The following is a 7994-nucleotide window of genomic DNA, read 5'->3' on the forward strand; positions in this document are numbered from 1 at the left end:
GCTTATCTTCACTGATCTGCCATAATACTTCTGGGCAGAAGCAATAGACACAACACGAGATAAATCTCAAGTTTTTAAACAATCTTTTCGAAAGCTAGAAAATGGTTAAACTCATTATTCAAGGAAATCCAGCTATTCATACCGAATCTTTGTACAATTTGTATGGAGAACTTCAATCGTATGAATCCTCGATTGACCCACCAACCACTGCAGCTTTTGGAGGACCACTTGCTCTTGTGTCCACAACTTCACAAAACCAAACACCTTTCATTGATCAAAACTTTAATCATTTTAATCATACTACATCTTTTCAAAACCAAACCTTCCAGTCTGATTCGAATGATGAAGTAGATTATCAACAACTGTGTGCTTTGGTTGCAAACACAAATCTCCAGAGATTTATCCCAAATCATGGTCAATCAAATTTTAGACCAAATTTTCAACCAAGACCATCTTTTGGACAAAATAACTCAAGTTTTCAACCAAGACCATCTTTTGGACAAAACAACTCAGGTTTTCAACCTAGACCTTACTTTGGACAAAATTCTCAAAGACCTTCTTTCCAAAATAACTCAAACCAAGGTTTTCAAAACCAGGGATTTCAAAACGATCCCAACTCAGGTCATAATCAGAATCCAAACAACAGTTTTCAAAATCAAAACAAAGGTTTCCGAAATCAAGGTTACAACAATCAAAACAATGGTTTTCAAAACAACCAAAATTTTGGATTCCAACAAAACCATTCTCAACCTTCCCAACAAGCCCAAACTCAAGCACCTGAAAGACATCCGATTAAGAGTCAAACGGATGACAGTGATGAAGATGTGATCATTTGTCACAACTGCAAAGGAACAAATCACTATGCCAGAGAATGTCGAGCCAAAAACAAAACCAAAATCAAAGACTCAGCATACTATGCTCAAAGAGCCGATGAATTGAAGAAATTGGAAAACCAAGAAAAGAAAAAAGCATTGATGGCAATCCATGAACCAAGCGTAGAATACTGGCCAACATCTGATGACGAAGCTGATAATGAACAAGCACAATCAAACTTCTGCTTCGTAGCTGGTGTTGAAATACCTTCAAGAGCTCCAAACGTCATAGAACAGGTATGGTCTATGATCTCTGAACTTGGTTTTTCCAAAACAATTTTTGAGTCCCAAATAACCAAAATTGAGACTAGTCTGGAAACTGATCTCAAAACATATCATGACACAATGGTCAATTATGATATTTGCAAATCTGAGTTACAAACCTTGCAACTCAAATTTGGAGAATCAACAAGAACTAAAAGCAAATTGGAAAGAGACGTTGAAAGAAAATCAGAAGATTATAATCACGTCTTGGAACAATTAAATCAGTCCCTAATTCAAAAAAGGGATTTGGAACTAAAAAATCAGTCAATCATTTCTTCTGAAACAAAAGATGTTTTAGAAATGGAAATCCTTCAGTTGAAACAAGACTTTCAAGAATCAACTGATAAATACAATATTCTAAATGAAAAACTGACTGATTCTTTAAAACAAATCGATTCTCTTAAAACCTAGAATAAAAGACTGATATGGAATATGGATTCTATCAAAGTTGCTAGAAAACTAAGTGATGATATTTTCACAAAGGCAAACACCTTAGGAACTGACAAAATTGATACGAATTATAGACCAGGAATTGGAAGAGAATCCTTTGAAATTAAACAAGCAAAAGAGGAAAACATGACGAATTGTGAAAACTCTGAATCTACTCTACCAGATCTTTTCACATCTGTTAATGAGGAAGATTCAGATGACGAAACAGTTATCAACTGTAGTCCAGATGATACTGCTTTCAGTGTTTCCAAAAAGTCTTTCAAAAGAGTTGTAAATTCTGAAACAAACTCTGCAAGTTCTTTAACTCACCAAATCAAACATACCGATGGAACCACTAAACTCAAAAACTTTTTGAATGGAGAAAATTCCTCTTATGAGAATGGTAGTACTTCTATACCAACTGTTTTTCCTACAATGACTTCATCAATTGTTGGAAAAACTAGTATGGGACAAAAATACTCCAAGAAACAACAAACAAGCAAAAAATCCATTCAAGTCACCAAAACCCCACTTATCACCCCAAACATTTTTGAAAACCAACCAAAGAAACCATTAAACCCTACGTCATGCCTCATAAACAGGTTTCCAAACAAAAACCAAAACCTTTTCAAAAACCTTTTGAAAACCGCTTTCAAGATGTCACTTTTAATCATTCAAGGAACTTTCAAAAACCATTACATCAGAAAGTTTCAAACCATTATCATCAAAAAGCTTTTCAAAACCGCCCATCACATCCCAGATATGAAGAAAAATTTTCAAACAAACCTTCACATCTAGGATATCTTTCACCAAATCACGAATCTTATCAACCCACAGGTTTTCATAAGCAAATCACATTTTGGGTAAAATTGATAGATCAAATCAAACCTCAACCATTCCATCATCATAAACCAAACCATTACAATAATGTGAAGTCAAATGATAAAAGAAATTCATCAAGCAAAGCACCCAAAATAACAACTGACGAACCAGGACCCATTCAGATTTGGGTACCTAAACTTTCTATCTGATTGCAGGTACTTAATGCTGGAGAACCCAATGATGATACATGGTATATTGATAGTGGCTGCTCCAAGCATATGACAGGAAACCGGAACTACTTACGTGACTTCAAACCTATACAAACCAATCAAGATGTTACCTTCGGAAACAACATGAAAGCAAAAATCAATGGTTATGGAAACATAACAAATGGTAATTTTACCATAAAGAAAGTTGCCTTCATCGATGACCTGAAACACAACCTCATCAGTGTTTCTCAACTATGTGATAACAATCTTGAAGTTCTTTTCACCAAACAACGAAGCTTGATCATGGACACCAAAACCAAAGATGTTATAGTTGATTCTGACCGTGCCGGAAATATGTATCCACTTGACATGGATCTTATCTATGGTAAACCCGATATATGTCTGCTATCTAAAGCCCCAACAGATATTAGTTGGTTATGGCACCGTCGCCTTTCCCATCTAAACTTTGGGTACATCAACAAATTAATCGGCGATGATCTTGTTCAAGGGCTACCACTTCTGAAGCTTGATAACGAAACTCTTTGTGCCGCATGTGAAAAAGGAAAACTTTCCAAATCCACTCACAAAAGCATCTCAGAATCTAGTGTATCCGAACCACTAGAGTTGTTGCACATAGACCTTTGTGGCCCTGCCAAAACCCAAACCATACAAGGGAAGAAGTAAATTCTTGTTGTCGTTGATGGTTTCTCGCGCTTTACTTGGGTCTTTTTCTTAAGACTAAAATCAGAAGCACCTGAAGAGATGATCAACTTCATCAAACAAATCGAGCTGAAGCTGAAACGACCTGTTCGAAGAATCCGAAGTGATAATGGTTTAGAGTTCAAAAACAATACTCTAGATTCATTTCTCAAAGACAAAGGAATTGAACATAACTTCTCAGCCCCATCCACTCCACAACAGAACGGTGTTGTCAAAAGAAGGAACCGAACTCTATGTGAAGCTGCAAGATCAATGCTTATCTTCACTGATCTGCCATAATACTTCTGGGCAGAAGCAATAGACACAACACGAGATAAATCTCAAGTTTTTAAACAATCTTTTTGAAAACTGGAAAATGGTTAAACTCATTATTCAGGGAAATCCAGCTATTCATACCGAATCTTTGTACAATTTGTATGGAGAACCTCAATCGTATGAATCCTCGATTGACCCACCAACCACTGCAGCTTTTGGAAGACCACTTGGTCTTGTGTCCACAACTTCACAAAACCAAACACCTTTCATTGATCAAAACATTAATCATTTTAATCAGACTACATCTTTTCAAAACCAAACCTTCCAGTCTGATTCGAATGATGAAGTAGATTATCAATAACTGTGTGCTTTGGTTGCAAACACAAATCTCCAGAGATTCATCCCAAATCATGGTCAATCAAATTTTAGACCTAATTTTCAACCAAGACCATCTTTTGGACAAAATAACTCAAGTTTTCAACCAAGACCATCTTTTGGACAAAACAACTCAGGTTTTCAACCTAGACCTTACTTTGGACAAAATTCTCAAAGACCTTCTTTCCAAAATAACTCAAACCAAGGTTTTCAAAACCAGGGATTTCAAAACGATCCCAACTCAGGTCATAATCAGAATCCAAACAACAGTTTTCAAAATCAAAACAGAGGTTTCCGAAATCAAGGTTACAACAATCAAAACAATGGTTTTCAAAACAACCAAAATTTTGGATTCCAACAAAACCATTCTCAACCTTCCCAACAAGCCCAATCTCAAGCACCTGAAAGACATCCGATTAAGAGTCAAACGGATGACAGTGATGAAGATGTGATCATTTGTCACAACTGCAAAGGAACAAATCACTATGCCAGAGAATGTCGAGCCAAAAACAAAACCAAAATCAAAGACTCAGCATACTATGCTCAAAGAGCCGATGAATTGAAGAAATTGGAAAACCAAGAAAAGAAAAAAAGCATTGATGGCAATCCATGAACCAAGCGTAGAATACTGGCCAACATCTGATGACGAAGCTGATAATGAACAAGCACAATCAAACTTCTGCTTCGTAGCTGGTGTTGAAATACCTTCAAGAGCTCCAAACGTCATAGAACAGGTATGGTCTATGATCTCTGAACTTGGTTTTTCCAAAACAATTTTTGAGTCCCAAATAACCAAAATTGAGACTAGTCTGGAAACTGATCTCAAAACATATCATGACACAATGGTCAATTATGATATTTGCAAATCTGAGTTACAAACCTTGCAACTCAAATTTGGAGAATCAACAAGAACTAAAAGCAAATTGGAAAGAGACGTTGAAAGAAAATCAGAAGATTATAATCACGTCTTGGAACAATTAAATCAGTCCCTAATTCAAAAAAGGGATTTGGAACTAAAAAATCAGTCAATCATTTCTTCTGAAACAAAAGATGTTTTAGAAATGGAAATCCTTCAGTTGAAACAAGACTTTCAAGAATCAACTGATAAATACAATATTCTAAATGAAAAACTGACTGATTCTTTAAAACAAATCGATTCTCTTAAAACCTAGAATAAAAGACTGATATGGAATATGGATTCTATCAAAGTTGCTAGAAAACTAAGTGATGATATTTTCACAAAGGCAAACACCTTAGGAACTGACAAAATTGATACGAATTATAGACCAGGAATTGGAAGAGAATCCTTTGAAATTAAACAAGCAAAAGAGGAAAACATGACGAATTGTGAAAACTCTGAATCTACTCTACCAGATCTTTTCACATCTGTTAATGAGGAAGATTCAGATGACGAAACAGTTATCAACTGTAGTCCAGATGATACTGCTTTCAGTGTTTCCAAAAAGTCTTTCAAAAGAGTTGTAAATTCTGAAACAAACTCTGCAAGTTCTTTAACTCACCAAATCAAACATACCGATGGAACCACTAAACTCAAAAACTTTTTGAATGGAGAAAATTCCTCTTATGAGAATGGTAGTACTTCTATACCAACTGTTTTTCCTACAATGACTTCATCAATTGTTGGAAAAACTAGTATGGGACAAAAATACTCCAAGAAACAACAAACAAGCAAAAAATCCATTCAAGTCACCAAAACCCCACTTATCACCCCAAACATTTTTGAAAACCAACCAAAGAAACCATTAAACCCTACGTCATGCCTCATAAACAGGTTTCCAAACAAAAACCAAAACCTTTTCAAAAACCTTTTGAAAACCGCTTTCAAGATGTCACTTTTAATCATTCAAGGAACTTTCAAAAACCATTACATCAGAAAGTTTCAAACCATTATCATCAAAAAGCTTTTCAAAACCGCCCATCACATCCCAGATATGAAGAAAAATTTTCAAACAAACCTTCACATCTAGGATATCTTTCACCAAATCACGAATCTTATCAACCCACAGGTTTTCATAAGCAAATCACATTTTGGGTAAAATTGATAGATCAAATCAAACCTCAACCATTCCATCATCATAAACCAAACCATTACAATAATGTGAAGTCAAATGATAAAAGAAATTCATCAAGCAAAGCACCCAAAATAACAACTGACGAACCAGGACCCATTCAGATTTGGGTACCTAAACTTTCTATCTGATTGCAGGTACTTAATGCTGGAGAACCCAATGATGATACATGGTATATTGATAGTGGCTGCTCCAAGCATATGACAGGAAACCGGAACTACTTACGTGACTTCAAACCTATACAAACCAATCAAGATGTTACCTTCGGAAACAAAATGAAATCAAAAATCAATGGTTATGGAAACATAACAAATGGTAATTTTACCATAAAGAAAGTTGCCTTCATCGATGACCTGAAACACAACCTCATCAGTGTTTCTCAACTATGTGATAACAATCTTGAAGTTCTTTTCACCAAACAACGAAGCTTGATCATGGACACCAAAACCAAAGATGTTATAGTTGATTCTGACCGTGCCGGAAATATGTATCCACTTGACATGGATCTTATCTATGGTAAACCCGATATATGTCTGCTATCTAAAGCCCCAGCAGATATTAGTTGGTTATGGCACTGTCGCCTTTCCCATCTAAACTTTGGGTACATCAACAAATTAATCGGCGATGATCTTGTTCAAGGGCTACCACTTCTGAAGCTTGATAACGAAACTCTTTGTGCCGCATGTGAAAAAGGAAAACTTTCCAAATCCACTCACAAAAGCATCTCAGAATCTAGTGTATCCGAACCACTAGAGTTGTTGCACATAGACCTTTGTGGCCCTGCCAAAACCCAAACCATACAAGGGAAGAAGTAAATTCTTGTTGTCGTTGATGGTTTCTCGCGCTTTACTTGGGTCTTTTTCTTAAGACTAAAATCAGAAGCACCTGAAGAGATGATCAACTTCATCAAACAAATCGAGCTGAAGCTGAAACGACCTGTTCGAAGAATCCGAAGTGATAATGGTTTAGAGTTCAAAAACAATACTCTAGATTCATTTCTCAAAGACAAAGGAATTGAACATAACTTCTCAGCCCCATCCACTCCACAACAGAACGGTGTTGTCAAAAGAAGGAACCGAACTCTATGTGAAGCTGCAAGATCAATGCTTATCTTCACTGATCTGCCATAATACTTCTGGGCAGAAGCAATAGACACAACACGAGATAAATCTCAAGTTTTTAAACAATCTTTTCGAAAGCTAGAAAATGGTTAAACTCATTATTCAAGGAAATCCAGCTATTCATACCGAATCTTTGTACAATTTGTATGGAGAACTTCAATCGTATGAATCCTCGATTGACCCACCAACCACTGCAGCTTTTGGAGGACCACTTGCTCTTGTGTCCACAACTTCACAAAACCAAACACCTTTCATCGATCAAAACTTTAATCATTTTAATCAGACTACATCTTTTCAAAACCAAACCTTCCAGTCTGATTCGAATGATGAAGTAGATTATCAACAACTGTGTGCTTTGGTTGCAAACACAAATCTCCAGAGATTTATCCCAAATCATGGTCAATCAAATTTTAGACCAAATTTTCAACCAAGACCATCTTTTGGACAAAATAACTCAAGTTTTCAACCAAGACCATCTTTTGGACAAAACAACTCAGGTTTTCAACCTAGACCTTACTTTGGACAAAATTCTCAAAGACCTTCTTTCCAAAATAACTCAAACCAAGGTTTTCAAAACCAGGGATTTCAAAACGATACCAACTCAGGTCATAATCACAATCCAAACAACAGTTTTCAAAATCAAAACAGAGATTTCCAAAATCAAGGTTACAACAATCAAAACAATGGTTTTCAAAACAACCAAAATTTTGGATTCCAACTAAACCATTCTCAACCTTCCCAACAAGCCCAAACTCAAGCACTTGAAAGACTTCCGATTAAGAGTCCAAAGGATGACAGTGATGAAGATGTGATCATTTGTCACAACTGCAAAGGAAC

The sequence above is a fragment of the Lactuca serriola genome, chromosome 4, assembly GCF_051521515.1.
Source record: "Lactuca serriola cultivar US96UC23 chromosome 4, Lser_US96UC23_V15, whole genome shotgun sequence".
In the NCBI taxonomy this organism is placed as follows: domain Eukaryota; kingdom Viridiplantae; phylum Streptophyta; class Magnoliopsida; order Asterales; family Asteraceae; genus Lactuca; species Lactuca serriola.